This window comes from Helianthus annuus, chromosome 17, assembly GCF_002127325.2.
Source record: "Helianthus annuus cultivar XRQ/B chromosome 17, HanXRQr2.0-SUNRISE, whole genome shotgun sequence".
Lineage (NCBI taxonomy): Eukaryota > Viridiplantae > Streptophyta > Magnoliopsida > Asterales > Asteraceae > Helianthus > Helianthus annuus.
This window is the reverse complement of record NC_035449.2, coordinates 7,636,509-7,656,452: the sequence shown is the minus strand read 5'-3', so window position 1 is coordinate 7,656,452 and position 19,944 is coordinate 7,636,509.

Here is a 19,944-nt window from a genome sequence, read left to right as displayed (position 1 = left end):
AAGGGGGAGTTTGTTGGTGCACTTTGTGTCTGTACTTTGTCTATATTTTGTAATGTATAAAACGATGTCTTTTGTCGGTTGTGTTTACGTCCTTTATGTGTGTTTATGTATTGTAATGTGTTGTTTGACCAAGTCAACCATCCTCCTGGTTTGACTTGGCCAAACTTCAACACTTAGTATTTGAAAGATAGAGTGTCACGAAGGATGTCTTCGAAGGATGATGTTTATCCTTCGAAGACTTCGAAAGATGTCTTTCGGAGGATCTTTATGGACCTCGAAGGATACACTATCCTTCGAGGTATGTCTAGATCCTTCGAGATCTTTCGATAGGTTTTCTGGTCGACAGATGATCCTTCGACCAGGACATCTATCCTTCGTGCATGGGAATCTGTTTTGGGTATATATATCCATGAAGGGTTTCACTTTCACACCAAGTTCTGATAGTCTGTCCAAAGTGTGTGTTCTTCATAGAGAGCTTTTGTGTGTGAGAAACCAGGTCTTGTTAGAGTGTATTTTCAGTTTGGTCAAGGTCTGTAACCGTGTCCACTGAAATACAAGAGAAAACTTTGATACTTGCTTGTCTACTCTTTCTCTTGTTCACTTTGCTTTCATATAAACTCCGGTTTGCTTGCTAGCTTGGATTCCGCACTTGCTAGTGGGTTAAACATAACAAGGAATAGGTTAAACCTCAACCTCCGAGGGACCTACACTCATGCATACGAAAATCAAGTTCCTCATCAATAAGTGATTATATCACAAAGGGCTTGTTTTCAAATCAAAATAAGTGAGTATCTCACAATTTATACGGTCAAACAGATGATAATCGGTATACTCACCGGTAAGATGAACTCTCGTGCATACCTTGATACGGGAATGTGTCGTGATGTGGATGAACACCGGTCGGTAAGTATAAATCATACCTTAACGTATCCCCTCGCCATGATTACATCTGATAAGTTGAGCTTAAGTGGACAACAATACCGATAATTGTTATAAGATGCTTATCTTAATGATAACTAACTGAACAACAAGAGTGTTTTGGCATGACCGTACACTGATATGATTCTCTTACCCTCGAAACTCGCAAAAAGAATGTCTGTATATATTTATTTACTGCTTAACTTTTATTGTTTTTCTTTTAAACAGTTTCGTCGTTTGGTGCATATCAGCACGACATTAGCGGTGATGTCGTTTGATAACACTCAAAGGATTTTAAATTGTTGTCTTTTAATTTCAAAAATACCAAAAAGATTTTAGGCGTGTTTTAATATAAACTTTATAAAAGCCAAAAAGATTTTCTTTCTACTTTATTTTCGATCGTACGATGTTGGAGCTCGAGCCTTCGTTACCTGAAATCTGAACGAAAACCGAATTGACTAAATCTTCATAAACGGTCGAAATTTGCAAGTTTTGAAAGTTAAAGGCTAAAATTGACAAATTTATTAAACTTTCAAACTGTCGGACGGTGTTTGATTATGACATGGTCATTCGTGTGTCTTTTGGTTATACTAAATATTCCAAGCAGTTGTTCTCATTATGCGTTTAGATTTCTTGCATGTGCAGATTCTAAAGGCTAGGAGAACATGGTCGATGACAAGCTTCGGGATGAAGACACAACGTGAAGGCACTCAACTGATGAAGATGATCGAGTTGCCGCTGGCCATCATCAACACCACAAGGATCTCACTTCATAAAGATCAAGTCATTCACGAGCATAACTCAAGGGGGAGCTTATGTTAAGGGGGAGTTTGTCAACACACTTCCTACATGATACGGGTAGTTTGTTGATACACTCTCTGCTTTCAAGACGTGAAGACTTTGAAGATCCTCCGACATTGAAGACCTGAAAGGACATCAGAGTTTTGGTAACTCGAAGACCAAAGACCGTCGAAGTTCGAGACGAGTCTACAACTATAGAAGATAAAGACAAAGCTACAGCCAAGGGGGAGTTTGTCAACACACTTCCTACATGATACGGGTAGTTTGTTGATACACTCTCTGCTTTCAAGACGTGAAGACTTTGAAGATCCTCCGACATTGAAGACCTGAAAGGACATCAGAGTTTTGGTAACTCGAAGACCAAAGACCGTCGAAGTTCGAGACGAGTCTACAACTATAGAAGATAAAGACAAAGCTACAGCCAAGGGGGAGTTTGTTGGTGCACTTGTGTCTGTACTTTGTCTGTATTCGGTCTGTATGTAAACGATGTCCTAAGTTGGTCTGTAAGTTGACCAAGTCAACTATCCTCCTAGTTAGACTTGGCCAATCTGTTTGTAATATGCTTGTCTGAATCGAAGGATAGCCTCGAAGGATACTGTTGATCCTTCGAGGTGATCGAAAGATATGCTTCGACTGATGGCCCTCGAAGGATGATCCTTCGAGGTCCTTGCTGATCATTCGAACAGGTTGTCATCGATAGATGATCCTTCGGACCATCTATCGGATCCTTCGATCAGATCTGCTATGTATGGGTATATATATACCCATGCAGTGTAGTGTGAAAGACAGATGCACACAGACAGACAGAAAGGAAGTTGAGAGCATTCTGTCCGAAACACACACACACACACTTTGAGAGTTTGCAAACTGATTGTAAACATTGTGCTTGTAACTGGAACCTTCATACGTATTAATACAGTGGTGTTAATCGTTGAGTCTTGTGTGTTCTTGTGTTTGTTCTTGCATCATCCCGGTTTGCTCGCTAGCTTGGATTCCGCACTTGCTAGTGAGTTTGTATAACAAGGTTTAGGTTTGTTCTCGATCCTCCGGAAAGGGACCTACACAGGGGCCAAAATCGTAATTTTTTCTAAAGAATTTTTTAACATCTAAGCCCCAACATCTTTTTTTCTAACCTTTTTGGCCCATAACGTCTTTTTAACCCTTTTGGCCCCTAACATTTAATGGATGAGGTTAGTGTTAGGGGCCAAAAGGGTTAGAAAAGAAGACGTTGGGGGTTCGGATGGTGAAAAAAAGATTTTTGGTCTAAAAGGGTAAAAGTGATATAACTACAGGGGTCAAAATCGTAATTTTCTCTAAATAATATTATAAATAAGAAGAAGATTAAATTAAATAATAATTATCCATAAGATATTAAATTAAATAATATTTTATAGGAGGGTTATCTATAATTAATTAAAAAAGATTAAATTAAAATAATAATTATCTATAAGAGATGTCCTAATATGATGACAAATGTCCCAAAGTAGTTTCTTTTATTATATAGTATAGATTATAATTACCACTGTAGTTAGTTTAAACTCATAATTAATTATAACATCATCATACTAACAAAAACCCCTACAACACATTTTAATTGTTTAAAATCATTTTATGTTGTGTAGTAAATAAAACCATATGATCAGAAACAACAATAAAATAAATAAACAACAATTATAAGAATTTGATATTACCGAGAAAAGCATAAATACAATACACAATTACAATGACTTTAAAACCATGTGTAATGGTTAATGCCCCCCTAAGGGGCATTTTTCGTCACATCAATATTATAACGCCCCTGCAAAAAATGTGTAATGGTTAATGCTCATTTTATTCAATACTTACCATTTTTGTCCTCCTCTTTGGGCATTATTCTAGAAATGCTCATCCTTTTTCATGCCCCTATAACGCCCAAGGGGATGGTGCTAGGGGCGTTATTAAACTCTTTCATGCCCCTATAATGTCCATTACGCATGGTCTAAATAGCCTGTACAAGGACTCTACAATGGAAATGAGAATGCAAAGGCAAAAGAGATTGCTAATCTAAAGGAGGAGAATAATTACAAATTGTATCTAAAAATAAACCTCATAATGACTAGGAGAATATTATGTAATATTGCCTTTAATATGCCCCGCAAGATGGAAGATCCATCGGAGACTCCAATCTTGGACCGTAAGTGCTGAAAAGGAGCTCGTCCCAGTGGTTTGGTAAGCATGTCAGCCAATTGATCGGCCGAGTGTATGAGAACGACCTTCAACGAACCATTAATGATTATTTCCCGAACAAAATGACAGTCAAGTGCCACATGTTTTATGCATGAGTGGTATACGGGGTTGGCACATAGATAAGTAGCACCAACATTGTCACACAGTAATGTAGTGGGTTTAGATATGTGTAAACCAAGTTCCAATAAGATATTCTGGACCCAAGATAGTTTAGCCACACCATTTGCTAATGCCTTATATTCCGCCTCAGTGGAGGATCTAGAAATAGATTTTTGACACGACGAGCGCCAGGAGTTGATGTTAGATCCAAGATAGATGATATAGGCAGTTGTGGAACGACCCCCATCGGTGATTCCACCTAGTCATAATATGTGAAAGCTGAGAGAGTGATGGGTGAAACACAGTTTAGGAATAAACCATGGTGAATGGTACCTTTGAGATAACGAAGAACTCGTTTTAAGGTTTGCCAATGGAGTTGAGTGGGAGAATGCATGTATTGGGACAACTTATTGACAGCAAAGGATACATCCGGTCGCGTAAAGGCAAGGTGTTGTAAAGAACCCACCAACTGGGGGTATGGTGTAGGTCAACACTAGGTGAACCATCGACTAGGGAGTGTGGTTCAGTAGAGCTGAGGGTTGTGGCAACGGGTTTAGCACCTTCCATTTTGAACTTGGTAAGAATGTTTTGAGCATGAGCATGCTGAGATAGGAATAAACCATTAGTGGTAGAGATAACTTCGATGCCAAGAAAGTGGTGGAGCATGCCTAGATCTTTGATGGAAAACTTTTTGGACATGGCATGAATGATATGTCGAACAAAGGCGTCTTCACTGCCAGTTAAAACGATATCATTAACTTAAACTAAAAATATGAAACAATGCCATCCTTTTATAGATAAATAGAGATGGATCAGCTAAGGACTTGCGGAAGCTAAGTTCAAGGAGAAAGGAGGTAAGTTCCATGTACCATGCACAGGGTGCTTGCTTGAGCCCGTAGAGAGACTTTTCAAGCGACAAAGATGATGAGGAAGGTTCGGATTCACATAACCTGGAGGTTGAGTCATCTAAACATCCTCATGTAAAAATTCCATGTAAGAAGGCATTGTTGACGTCAAGTTGTCAAATAAGCCAACTTTGGGACAATGCAATAGTAAGAATGGTGCGGATTGTAACAAGTTTAGTGACGGGACTAAATGTTTCAAAGTAGTCCTTTCCATATTCTTGAAGAAAGCCTTTGGAAACTAGACGAGCTTTATATTTGTCAATGGACCCATCAGGATGTCGTTTAACACAAAACACCCACTTGCAACCGATAGGTTTTTGTTGGGAGGGAGGAACAAGTTCCCATGTGGTGTTCTTTAGTAGAGCATTAAACTCATTATCCATAGCTTTCGGCCATCCTGGGTCTTCTAAGGCTTGTTGGTAAGTTGATGGTTCAAGTGTGGGAGGGATGGAATGGGTAGTGGTGTGGTTAACAAAAACGAAGTTATAGTACTTTGGGTTTGGTTTGCGGGTGCGAGTAGGTAGAGAGGAGGGTGTGGGAGTGGGTGTGGGTGTGTGAGTGATGGTTCATGATAAAGATTGAAGATGGTGAAGGGGAGGTGTGTAACAACCCGACTCTTTGGTTGTTCCTTTTTACCGTCATTTCACTTGTAAACGCTTGTACTCTGAGATTCGATACTAATTAACCCGTTGGTGGTCCTATATTGGTTAACTATATTTTAAACGAATTTTATATCGCTATTTATCGCAGTTAAACGCTTATTACTTAAACGCTCATCGCAACGCAATTCAACGCAAATTCGAAAAGTAGATTTATTTATATTAATTGTGTTATTTGGGTGATTATATGTTAGATGTGTTATATGTATTATTTAATCGCTTAAACGCTCTCACTTGCAAATCGATTTATCTCGCTAAAACACAACACGACACGATACTTACAATCTCGTTAAAAAACTTAAAGTACACACACTAACTAACGCACAAAACGCATTAAACGGGCATCCTACACGCGAAACGAGAAACTAAATGCACAAAACAGGCCCTTCAAACGTAGCCAGCCAACCTCATACGAAGGCACTGCCTTCGTACGAAGGCAGCCAGCTTCGAACAAAGCCTTCTGTGCGATCCCACCTCTTCTATAAATAGCCAAGCCCTCCTCATTCATTCTAACTTGATACCTTTTACTCCGAAACACTGCCGAATTGCTGTCTGACTGTTTCCAAGTAAGATTTATCATTTTTACTTGATTACACAGCGTTTCCCACTTCGATTTTCCACAAGAATCACTTCGATTTCATAAAAACTCTTCTATTTTCATCAAAACTTCATCTTTTTCAACTAAACTTCTTCTTTTTACAAAAACCTTCATCTTTTTCATCAAATCTTCTTCTTTTATCATGGATCCACACTTAACCGGGTGTATCGGGCCTAGCTTCGGCTTCCCAAGTTAGAAATCTACAGATTTCACACTCACCAAGTGTTGGATCTAGGTAAAAACTCTTTAAAACCTTTTAAACTTGATTTCCACACTTAAACGGACCTAAAACGACATGTATTTCATTCACTGGATAGTAGGACGAGGTAGTGTCGAAACCGTCTTGAATAGGACTCGAAAAGACATCCGAATCAGGCAAAAACACCACTTCGAACGCCAAGAACAACCACGAATGCGAGCTGGATTGTTCTATGCGAAGCCCGGCTTCGTACGAAGGCAGTACGAAGCCCCTGCCTTCGTACGAAGGTACACATGGCTTTGTACGAAGACACTGCCTTCGTACGAAGGCACTAACTTCACACAACACAACCCAATTCTCACCCATGACTCAACCAAAGATCTCCCCGGCTCTAAGTTTAATTAGTAGCTTAAGGTTGGAGGGGTGAACACTCGATTTCCCGAAGAAAGACACGAAGAACACTCAATTTTGGACAACGAAAGCACATATGTACGATGACCACCACCTTCGTATGAAGGCACGCCTTCGTACGAAGACACAGCTTCGTACGAAGCCTCTGTTTCCCACACGACACTTTGATTTCGACCGTTTTAGCACTTTGGAAGACTTACGCATTCTGTCCCCGTACGCAGGCTGATCGGGCGCTCCCTTCAATCCATTTCAGATCGTGTTTACTCGTTAGACATGCACTGTGAGAATACTCAAACCCTTTTTCACTTAACGCACTTTTAGGTGTTACATACGTTCTCTATCAAAACACGCCACATTTAAACGCTTTATAAACACTGACAACACACGCATGTTATACGTGATTAGTTAAATACTTGTTGCTATGTTACACAGTGATGACTTGTCTGACCGCCCTTAGCAACGATAGTACTTGTCGCAACCCCCAAGTCCCAACCCCTACCCCGGAAGCGGGTGTCGTGAGATCCAGATTAGTGGTATTGGTGTTTATTAATGTCACACCCTGATATTTCCACGTATTACCGGTGGGCCCTGTGGGGAGTATCATGACGTAGTTGATATCGTCATAGTCAAACAACACAATTTAATGCACAGCGGAAGCAAAAGATAAATAAATTACAAACCGATGAAGAGTAATTGAGAATACTTTGACGGAGGAAAAGATCTGTGGTACCGAAACTCAGTTGGAGAGTAAACCAAACAGTATCTTTCACTGTCTCGACTGTATTTGGATTCCTAGTCGTAATAACCTCAGGGAGACATTGATGACTGAAGCTCACAAATCCCGATACTCCATTTACCCTGGTGCCGACAAGATGTACCAGGACCTCCGTTCTAGGTGTTGGTGGCCGGGCATGAAAAAGGATATTGCTCTGTATGTTTCGAAATGCCTAACTTTCTTGAAAGTTAAGGCCAGGCATCAACGACCCTCTGGGTTACTCGAACAACCCAAAATCCCGATGTGGAAATGGGAAAGTATCGCGATGGATTTAATTACGAAACTCCCTCGCACGCCGCCTGGTCACGATAGCATTTGGGTTATCGTTGATTGTCTTACGAAATCCACCCATTTCATTCCGATACGAGAAGACTTTAAGGTTGAACGATTAGTACGAATCTATACCGACAAAGTCGTTTGTCGACACGGGACGTCTCGTGATATCATCTCTGGGAGACATTTCAATCCGCTCTTGGTACGACTCTCAATCTCAGTACCGCATTCCATCCCCAGACCGACGGTCAGACCGAGCGCACGATCCGCACCCTCGAAGACATGCTTCGTTCGTACGTTATATATTTTGGTGGTAATTGTGATTCACATTTACCCTTAGTAGAATTCTCGTACAATAACAATTATCATGCTAGTATTCAAATGGCACCCTTTGAGGCACTATATGGTAGAAAATCTCGATCGCCCATTGTTTGGCACAAGATCGGGGAAGCACAGATCACCGGTCCCGAGTTAATACAGGAAACGACAGAGAAGATTCTCCAAATAAGAGACAATCTCCTGAAAGCTCGGAGTCGTCAAAAGAGCTATGCCGATAAACACCGCAAGCCCCTAGAGTTCAAAGTTGGAGAACACGTCCTCTTAAAGGTTTCACCTTGGAAAGGGGTGATCCGATTCGGCAAGAAAGGGAAACTAGCGCCACGTTACGTGGGCCCCTTTAAGATTCTGGAAAGAATTGGTAAAGTGGCCTACCGTCTCGAATTACCGGTTGAACTCAGCAATGTACACCCGACATTCCACGTTTCGAACCTCAAGAAGTGTCTAGCTGAAGAAAATCTTCATGTACCTCTCGAAGATTTGCAAATAAACGAGACTTTGCACTTTGTGGAAAAGCCAGTAGAAATCATGGATCGAGAGACCAAGAAGGTTTGCTGGGAAGGCAAACGCGGCGCCGAGTTCACTTGGGAACTCGAAAGTGATATGAAAGCTAAATATCCGCAACTCTTTGTTATGTCTACTACTTAATTTCGGGACGAAATTCTCTAAAGTGGGGGAGACTGTAACAACCTGACTCTTTGGTTGTTCCTTTTTACCGTCATTTCACTTGTAAACGTTTGTACGCCAAGATTCGATAATAACTAACCCGTTGGTGGTCCTATATTGGTTAACTATATTTTAAACGCATTTTATATCGCTATTTATCGCAGTTAAACGCTTATTACTTAAACGCTCATCCCAATGCAATTCAACGCAAACTCGAAATGCATATTTATTTATACTAATTGTGTTATTTGTGTGATTGTATGTTAGATGTGTTATATGTATTATTTAATCGCTTAAAATGCTTAAACACTCTCACTTGCAACTGGATTTAAATCACTGAAACACAACACGACACGATACTTACTATCTCGTTAAAATACTTGAAGTACACACACTAACTAACACAACAAAACACATTAAACGAGCATCCTACACGTGAAACGAGAAACTAAATGCACAAAGCAGGCCCTTCGAACGAAGCCAGCAAGCCTCGTACGAAGGCACTGCCTTCGTACGAAGGCATCCAGCTTCGAACAAAGCCTTCTATGCGATCCCACCTCTTCTATAAATAGCCAAGCCCTCCTCATTCATTCTAACTTGCTGCCTTTTACTCCGAAACGCTGCCGAATTGCTGTCCGACTGTTTCCAAGTAAGATTTATCATTTTTACGTGATTACACAACGTTTCCCACTTCGATTTTCCACAAGAATCACTTCGATTTCATCAAAACTCTTCTATTTTCATCAAAACTCTTCTATTTTCATCAAAACTCTTCTATTTTCATCAAAACTTCATCTTTTTCAACTAAACTTCTTCTTTTTACAAAAACCTTCATTTTTTTCATCAAATCTTCTTATTTTATCATGGATCTACACTTAACCGGGTGTATTGGGCCTAGCTTCGGCTTCCCAAGTTAGAAATCTATAGATTTCACACTCACAAAGTGTTGTATCTAGGTAAAAACCCTTTAAAACCTTTTAAACTTGATTTTTACACTTAAACGGACCTAAAACGACATGTATTTCGTTCACTGGATAGTGGGACGAGGTAGTGTCGAAACCTCTTGAATAGGACTCGAAAATACATCCGATTCAGGCAAAAACACAGCTCCAAACGCCAAGAACAGCCATGAATGCGGCTGGACTGTTCTGTGCGAAGTCCGGCTTCGTACGAAGGCCCTACCTTCGTACGAAGGCACACATGGCTTCGTACGAAGACACTGCCTTCGTACGAAGGCACTGACTTCGCACAACATAGCCCAATTCTCACCCGTGACTCAACCAAAGACCTCTCCGGCTCTAAGTTTAATTAGTAGCTTAAGGTTGGAGGGATAAACACTCGATTTCCCGAAGAAAGACGCGAAGAACACTCGATTTTGGACAACACAAGCACACATGTATGAAGACCACCACCTTCGTATGAAGGCACAGCTTCGTACGGAGCCTCTGTTTCCCACCGACATTCGATTTCGACCGTTTTAGCACTTTGGAAGATTACGCATTCTATTCCCGTATGCAGGCTGATCCGGCGCTCCCTTCAATCCATTTCAGATCGTGTTTACTTGTTAGACATGCACTGTGAGTATACTCGAACCCTTTTTCAATTAACGCACTTTTGGGTGTTGTATACGTTCTCTATCAAAACACACCACATTTAAATGCTTTATAAACACTGACCGCACACGCATGTTACACGTGATTAGTTGAATACTTGTTGCTATGTTACATAGTGATGACTTGTCCGACCGCCCTTAGCAACGATAGTACTATAGTTTAGACTCACCACCTGTTTATTCAGGGGTTGCTAGGGATCACACACTTCACTTCACAGGTTCACAGTGGTGAACATGTGTTGCGCATACTCTACTCACAGTCATGTGGTTAACTTATATCATTGTTGATAGCTTGCTTGATTCACCCGTTACGTAGCCTCTAAAGGAGAGCAATATTGTATGTTACATGTGTAAGGACCCACTTAAGGTAAAGCTTATGGAACTAAGCTCGTTGATTGGGTCAGGTCAAACGGGTAATTTTGGTATGGATGTTTTGATTACAAAAGTTATATTAATTCAATAATAATCAAACTTTTGAATAAAATGATTTAGGATGCTTTATGTATAAAAAATAAACTTTGGGCGACTTTCAACCTGTTTGACCTGCTTCCTTAACTGCTAACTTTTTCTTGATTTACCTCATTAACACCTGATATCCGCAAAGTGGATACAAAGTGACTTCTTGAAGACTTCTCGTTCATTTGAGTTTTACCCACAGACCTATATTAAAAAAACGTCTATTACGTGAGAGGTATCTATGAGATCCATCATGATAAAATATGTGTGAACAATGCTTTGACTTATGTAACATATACTTGTCAAAAGAATGTCATCGATGTAAGGTCAAATTTGTATTAGTTGCTCCCAATCATCTTGATTCTTGATGAAAATAATTGCATTAATATTTTATCACAATTTGATATTTGCTTCAACCCATGCATGGATTTCACTGACTTACGTACTAAGTGTTCTTGACCTTCATTTTAGAACTTCACATTATTTTACGAAGATGTAGGTGACTTGTTAGGAAAAGTTGTTTACATGGTAATCTAATGTAGCTCTAACTTATTATAAGCTACTGGAACAATAATGATCTCCTAAGAAACCTTTTGTGAGACTGTAAGGAGATTTGTTTTTTTTTTTTTGATAATTTATCCCTCTTGAGTGTAATCTTTAGCAATCAATCGTGCTTCTTAGTGCCTTAATGTTTCCATTTGAATTTAGTTTAGTTATGAACACCCTTAGGCAATTCAACCAAATACCAAACGTTCATTTGACTCATAGAGCCGTGTTTTCTAATAATTTATTTATTCCATTTAGACGACTAATTGATACTTATGGCATAATTTGAAGAGGTAGGATTAGTAAACTTTCCAACATCCATTTTAAATTTAGTCAATTAGGTTAGAAAATCATCAAATTTAGTAGACTTTTAAACCTAGATGACCTTCTAAGTTATCAAGTTTATTAAAAGTTTCAATATTATGGATTAGCTCTTGGGAAGATGCTATCATTTTTGGGTATATAAGGAGAAACATTAGTTTCTAAGCGTGTAAGAGATGGTTCAGTATAGTGTACAAGAGGTGCAATCGGAGTTAAATTCGAAGTAAAATTTAATGAGTCTCTTCCCCCGCCTCTTGTATTTCCGGCAAGTCATCATAAGGACTTTTATTGCTCCCACTGACTTTAAAAGTTGTTGGGAATTCAACATGCTTGGGTCTACATTAGAACACCAACCGATTCTAATCGAGAAACAACTTAATTAGGGCACTTAACACATGTTTTTAAGTCACTGAAAATGAAAATTGATAAAATTTCTTCCCTTATCATTGTGATCATGATTTCTCAAGAACTTTGGCCTTAATGGATGAAGTTCGCAAATTTCATTTTTCTTTTGTTAAACTTTCATTTGCATCGTAACAAAAGTTGTGAAAGTTTATAATATCTACTAATTCTATCTTACAAAGGTTTCTATTCAGAAGCGCGATAACAAATAATATGAGAATTTAAGGTAAGTGTGACATTGTGTTGGCCATGCAAACCTCATAACTGTTATAATGTTGCTTTAGTATTGATACTAAATTCCGAGTAATCCCAAAAATATATAAGGTATGAAGCCCAATACAAAACAATTTATTATAGTTCTTATATCTTTAAGCCGCTAACTCTTATGTTAATTATTTGTTGATTTATGGTAAGGAAACGTATAGAACTAGACTTAAACCATCATATGTTAATTGGAATATTAATATTAGCATACTTAAATATCACTAATTTGTGACTAGCTATCTTAGCTAGTTGTTCCTTTGAATTATGGATAGTCTCGTTGCTTGTGCCCAATCTAATGGCATAGTTTTGCAGTGAGACTTTCTCTTTGAGAAACTTAAAACTGGAAGTACTACTTTTATTATGTTTATGGACCTAAGAACTATCCTCTTTTTAGGTTTAGTGGTAGCGAGGGAATAACATCTGGCGTTCTTTTTTCTGTACATATGTTGCTAATTAACACACTCATTTTCCTCTAGTACTCTTGAGTGTTATAGTTGATTCTAAAGGCATCAAATTGTAGTGATGGAAAAATTTATTATGTAACGCACTTGACAACTTTACGAATTTCCATGCATATGATGTGTCATGGATGCCACTTAACCTTTTAGTTAGAATTTAGAGTGAGTACATGCATTTTAGGAGTTTTTTTATTCTTCCAAGGAAATCAGTTTAGTCTTAGGAAATTCAGAATTTAGAATAGCTACCATGATAGCAATTATTAAATGAGTTCTTAATTATCATAAGAGACATAATGTTTGACTTATCCACCAATCATACTCTAGTTTTCTTATGTAGTACTTTTATGAGTAAGAGCAGTAAGATTGTTATGTATTGGGGATCTAATAAGAGCAAATTTTATGAAAACACTTAAGTCAAGCATATCTCAACTTAGAATAAAGCTTACGAAAAAACACCAAGAATAGTTTTATGAACATTCTAACTGCTCTTGACTAATTATATCAGCCTGGAATCAAAATCTAAAATCGTGTTTCATTATAAATTTTGACAAAAATAAGTGTTCAATGAGACCAAAACAGGTTTTAATCAGATCTGATAATCCATGAAAACACAACTATGATACCATATCCAAAAAATGCCTAAAGAACCGATTTGTATTAGGTTTTTTCATCAAAACTTCATGTTTCTGATTTTAATTCTAAATCTATCCTATCTAATAAATGAAGAACTTGGGTTGCCATGTGGCACCCTTGACAATCCAACATTTTGGAGGGAAAGTTTTCTACAATTTAGAGATTTATTATAATTAATTAATAATTAATTAAGTAAACAAAACAATATAGATATTCCGCAATTTCTGTTTCATTTAGGGATTTAGAAACGTAAAGGTCAAATTGAATCCCGCATATTGCTTGATTTCTTCCTAATATGGCGTCCCTTTTCAATTCCTTCTCGATTGCACATCAAAACCCATTCGCGAAACACTTGATTCATCCCGATTTTGTATCGTTTCTGGTTTGTGATCTATTTGAGATTTCAATTTCAAATAAACTATATTCGTTTTCTCATTTACTTCTTACTGTTGCTCTCAGTTGTGATTATCAGCTTAAGATTTCAGGTAAGAATCATTTATTTTTTGTGTTAATTCTTTAATTAGGGTTAGGTTAATTATAATGCATATATGTACAATTTCGTAGTGGTTGTAGAGCTTAATGAAATTTTTGGCTATTAAAACCTGATTAGAACCTTGAATTAGAACAGTCCGGTTTCAACAGAGGTGGTTAATTATAAATTCGGTGTGTGGTTATGTCAATTTTATGTTTCATAGTTCTTCAGTTGTATGAAAATATGGGAACCTTCAATATTACTGTGCGAATTGTTAAGTGTTTAATTTTTTTTTCCTGTTATTAATATTCTGGCTTAGAAATTCAATTTGGTTGTTATTTTCATTTCCAGATCGTTTTCACCAATACACCTCACGATAGCATTCTTAGTTTTTTTTGTGTGAATTGCTATTTAAGGGGTTATACTTGATTGAAATCTATCAATACAATTGCAAAATGAAGTATGTTTTTCTGGCTTATTTATTCATATCCTTTGCAATTGTGATTCAACTTCAAATAGATACAGATGTTACTATGTTAGATGAAAAGTCTTTTGCATTTAACACACAGAAAATTTTATTCAACAATTCTAAAGTCGTCTAAAGCTATAATAACCAGATAATTAGTTGTTAGTGTTTGGAAGGTTTATTATTTAAGGTTTGCCATGTGAATTAACCCCTAAATATGAATTTTTATTTCTGAACTTCTCTAAGTATCATTCAGCAATGGAACATTGTGATATAACTCAATTTTCCTTCTTCTGAAACATGAGTGACGTGCTTACTTGTAATTTTTTGTCTCATAATATAAACTATTTTTTCTTTTTGTTTCATTGTGTTATGAACCTGCAACACCTAAAGACAGTCCACTCACGACATTTTTCCTGGTCTTCTTCCTTGATCTACTTAAAGTTTGTTGTGTTCTTCATTGCTGGTTCTTATTTATGTGAACAAAACTATTTTGCGGACTTATAAAGTTCTCATCCGCCATGGATATCTTGGTGATCAAGATGCAAACAAGAGAGGGCGTTATTATTTATTAGTTTTTTAATTTATTTTTGTTTTTAATGAAAACAAATTGGAGTTTCGGAGAAGACTGAATATTCAAATAGTAGGCATTGAGAATTACTATACAAATTGGAGTTTCAGAGCCGTGAACCTTAGATTTTTATATTTTCTTGTGTTTTTATTCTTTTATCATACTAGAAGGTAGGCACTATAACTTTCCATACTCCCAATCTTTGTTTCTGGTAATAAACTCATATGTATCTACTTTTCAACTTGTGCAGTGACCAATATTTTATTATTATGCAAAAGGTTATAGTAATCTTGATTGATAACTCTTTTAAGAAATAACAAATTGGTGGATGAGATAAATTTGTCCATTAGGACTATGTTCATGGGTGGTTTTTGGTGATTAAAGTATAATAGTTTAAATAACCACCTTGGATTAGGATTAATGGTTAACATTATAAGGTTATACGTAGTGGGCGCCATGTGTGGGGTTTTTTGGGTGATAGCGCCCCATAGCGTCCGCCACACCACGACAGACGGCGCTATGGGGGTCAAATTTGGATGAAGTGCCATGGCTATAGCGGCGTTTTGAGAGGATGATTTTGATAAAAAGGACCGTTGAACGGTCATAAACTTAAAAAAATTAATTCAATTTCCAATCTATAAATACATCCCACATCTCCCATTTTTTTACAATTCATCACACGATGGTGACGACGAAGAAGAAGAAGTTGGGGAATTCAAAGCCGGAAACTTTGAAAATATAGGTTTGGATGCTAGAGAAAACGAAGAGGAAGGAGAGAACGACGATGAAGACGAAGAATAAATGTAATTTTTTTAGTGTAATGTGTTTTATTTTAATTTTAATGAATTAATGATCTAAGCATGAAAGTAGTGTAAGTTAACTCTTAAACGTAGGACTAAGTGCTCTACTATCAAAGGTGTTACCATGTTTACTCATGAAATATTTTGTTTATGGTTACAAATGGTAAAATTCTAGGTCTTGGTTATAAGTAGAGACGGACTAAAAGTATTAAGTTTAGATTAAGATGTTCAATTTATAGATAACCAAATGTTGTTTACAAAGAAGTATTTAAAATTATAACTGTAACATTTCAATTTCAATATTATATGCAATATGTGAATTCAATCATAGAAGTATTTAGATATTTATAAACTATATCATTTTTTATACTCAACCCGTGTAATACACGGGTTTCTAACCTAGTTTAGGAAACATAAAAGAATTGACTTATTAACATATAATCTGATAGCACATGTTGATCAATTCTTTAGTAAATATGACAGAAACAAGAAGTATAGAACATGTATATCTGATTTAGCTAGCAACCGCAGAGATGGATGTGGATGTAGACTGATCGAGTTCCCGTTTAGGGTGTACAGTTATGTTATGATGGCTAAGATGATTTGGCGATCACATTTTGTAGAGAGAGAGTGAGAGAGAGAGAGAGAGGATGGGACAATTTTAGTGTTGGTGTTGTTGCTATTGTGTGTAACCCCCTTAACCTCTCTATTAATCTATCTATATATACACACAAGGGGAAATCCAAATGTTTATCTAGTAATGGAAATTACTTCCATCAAATAATTACCAATTAAAATCAATGATGTAGGGGTAATAAAATCAATGATCATTTATCTAGTAATGGTAATTACTTCCATCAAATAATTACCAATTATTTCAAAAAAAAAAATAATAATTTCCAATTAAATGATATAGAGGTAATAAAATCAATGATCATTTATTAGATAAATGATAATACTGACCATATTTAATATATTTAAGAAATATATTCTCACATGTTCATTACGTATAGTAGAAGATGTTTTTCTCTACCATATTATGGTGGATTACCTGATCATGTTAGACTCCACCTAGTTTATCAAAGTTAAAGATCAGACCATTGTGTCAGTCATGTCTATGGTTAATCATTGAATCATCTACGTAATTCATTAAATATTTCTCAAATAAGTAACCAAACCAAGAGATGGAAGTGGTTGCTTGTTTATTATATTTACATCGATTTAAGCTTTCTAAAAATTGGTGCTTTTGTTCTAATTAATTTGCATTTTACATATTTTCTTAATCAATCAAATCATTTAGTAATTGATTTGCATTTTATATATTTTCTTAATCAATCAAATCATTTAGTTTTTCTTTTCTTTTTTAAATCAAGCAAGATGTGTTATACAAATTACTTAATGATCATAGTGGATACATACCCAACCAAGCATATCTATTTATGTTCTTACATGACTTCACGAAAATCATTATTATACAAATAGTGTTAAGTTTATGAAATTTATAGTTTTGGGCTCATTAACTTTAGCTATAAGTGTATGAGTGTTCTTTGTATCCGATTTTACCTTCTTCGAGTCGGGTTCCTCGTATTTGGAATTTCTGAAAGTGAACTTCAAGTAAATTTAAAAAAAAATATTTGAATTTTAAAGTTTTAATTTGGTTCCAATCTGGCTTAGTTCGATCAAATTAAGAAGAAAAATATAAGCACTGGATAGTGGATATGGGTAAACTTTAAAATAGTCTCTTCACTTTTAATTTTCAAAACATGCAAAGCTTCATCAAACTAGATCTACTATGTCCAATTGTCCATTATCTAACATCAAATGCCCATATCTACGAAACTAAAATCAATGCAAATTAGACTACGAAGATGGCATACGAGTTGTGACTTGTGAGGCGAGGCGAGACTTAGAGGCTGTTTGTTTAACTCTAAGCCTCTTAATGGTTCAAACCTCTTACTGATTCAGCACTTAATGGTCCAAACTGTTCGCTTCGCAAGCAGATGTCTGAATGGTTTAGACATTTGCCTTTGAATGGTTAAGCAATGTACTGAGTTTGAATGGTTAAGACCTCTAATCTAAATTGGTCAGACATTTGCCTCTGAACGATTAAACATTAATACTGGCTCTTAATGGTTTAAACCTCCTCTTACCAGCAATTAACTATTTCAGAAGTTGTCAGACAGCCCCTTAGACGAAATACGAGTTGTGACTTGTGAGTTGCAATTAGTTCTTAATGGCAAACGAATTGAAGTAAATTCGAATTTACATATTCAATTTGGTTATGTTAGAAAGAAATTATAAATTCAAATATGAATACCGAAATATTAAAACCAATATACTTCCTAACTCGATTCACATAAATGTAAAGCCGATTTGGTTCGACTTTTAGTCCAAATTACGAGTACAGAACACCCTTGCTAATTTATCTTTTTAACGATGAATGTAGTAAAAAATAAAATAAAGGGTGAAATATTTTTATATATATTTATTAAATAAAAAATATACATAATAAGAAAAACATAGATGTCAAAAATATTTAAGAGATTTATAGGAAACAATGGTGCTATTTGTTTTTTAAACGTTAAGCGGATTTGTAGGTCCCTTTTCTCGGAGGATCGAGAACAAACCTAAACCTTGTTATACTAACCCACTAGCGAGTGCGGAATCCAAGCTAGCGGGCAAACCGGGATGATGCAAGAACAAACACAAGAACACACAAAGTTCACCGATTAACACCACTGTATTAATACGTATGAAGGTTTACGGTTACAAGCACAAGGTTTACAATCTGTTTGCAAACTCTCTAAAGTGTGTGTGTGTGTGTGTTTTCCAGCAGAGTTTCTCTAACTCTCCAAATGTGCATCTATCTAACACTAACACACTGCATGGGTATTTATACCCATACATAACAGGTCTTGGTCGAAGGATCGATAGATGGTCCGAAGGATCATCTGTCGATGACAATGTGTCCGAAAGATCAGCATGGACATCGAAGGATCATCCTTCGATGCCTAATGGTCGAACCATGGTCGAACCATATCTTTCGAGCACCTCGAAGGATTAGCAGTATCCTTCGAGGCTATCCTTCGATCCAGACAACATCATGTTGTCCAAGTCAAACTAGGAGGATAGTTGACTTGGTCAACTTACAGACTGATTTAGGACATCGTTTACATACAGACCGAATACAGACAAAGTACAGACACAAGTGCACCAACAAACTCCCCCTTGGCTGTAGCTTTGTCTTTATCTTGTCTTTATCTTCTATAGATGTAGACTTGTCTCGAACTTCGACAGTCTTTGGTCTTCGAGTTTCCAAAACTCTGATGTCCTTTCAAGTCTTCATGGTCGGAGGATCTTCAAAGTCTTCACGTCTTGAAAGCAGAGAGTGTATCAACAAACTACCCGTATCATGTAGGCAGTGTGTTAACAAACTCCCCCTTAACATAAGCTCCCCCTTGAGTTATGCTCGTGAAATACTTTAACTTTATGAAGTGAGATCCTTGTGGTGTTGATGATAGCCAGCGGCAACTCGATCATCTTCATCTTTTGAGTGCCTTCTCGTCGTGTCTTCATTCCAAAGCTTGTCATCGACCATGTTCTCCTAGCCTTTAGAATCTGCACATGCAAGAAATCTAAACGCGTAATGAGAACAACTGCTTGGAACATAGTATAAGCAAATGACACACGAATGACCATGTCACAATCAAGCACCGTCCGACAGTTTGAAAGTTTAATAAATTTTTCAAATTTTAAATTCTAACTTTCAAAACATGCAAATTTCGACCGTTTATGAAGATTTAGTCAGTTTGGTTTTCGTTCAGGTTTCAGGCAACGAAGACTTGAGCTCCAACATCGTACGATCGAAAATAAAGCAGAAATAAAATCTTTTTGGCTTTTATAAAGTTTATATTAAAACACAGATTTTAGGTGTGTTTTTGAAATTAAAAGACAACAATTTTAATATCCTTTGAGTGTTATCAAACGACATCACCGCTAATGTCGTGCTGATATGCACCAAACGACGAAACTGTTTAAAAGAAAAACAATAAAAGTTAAGCAGTAAATAAATATATA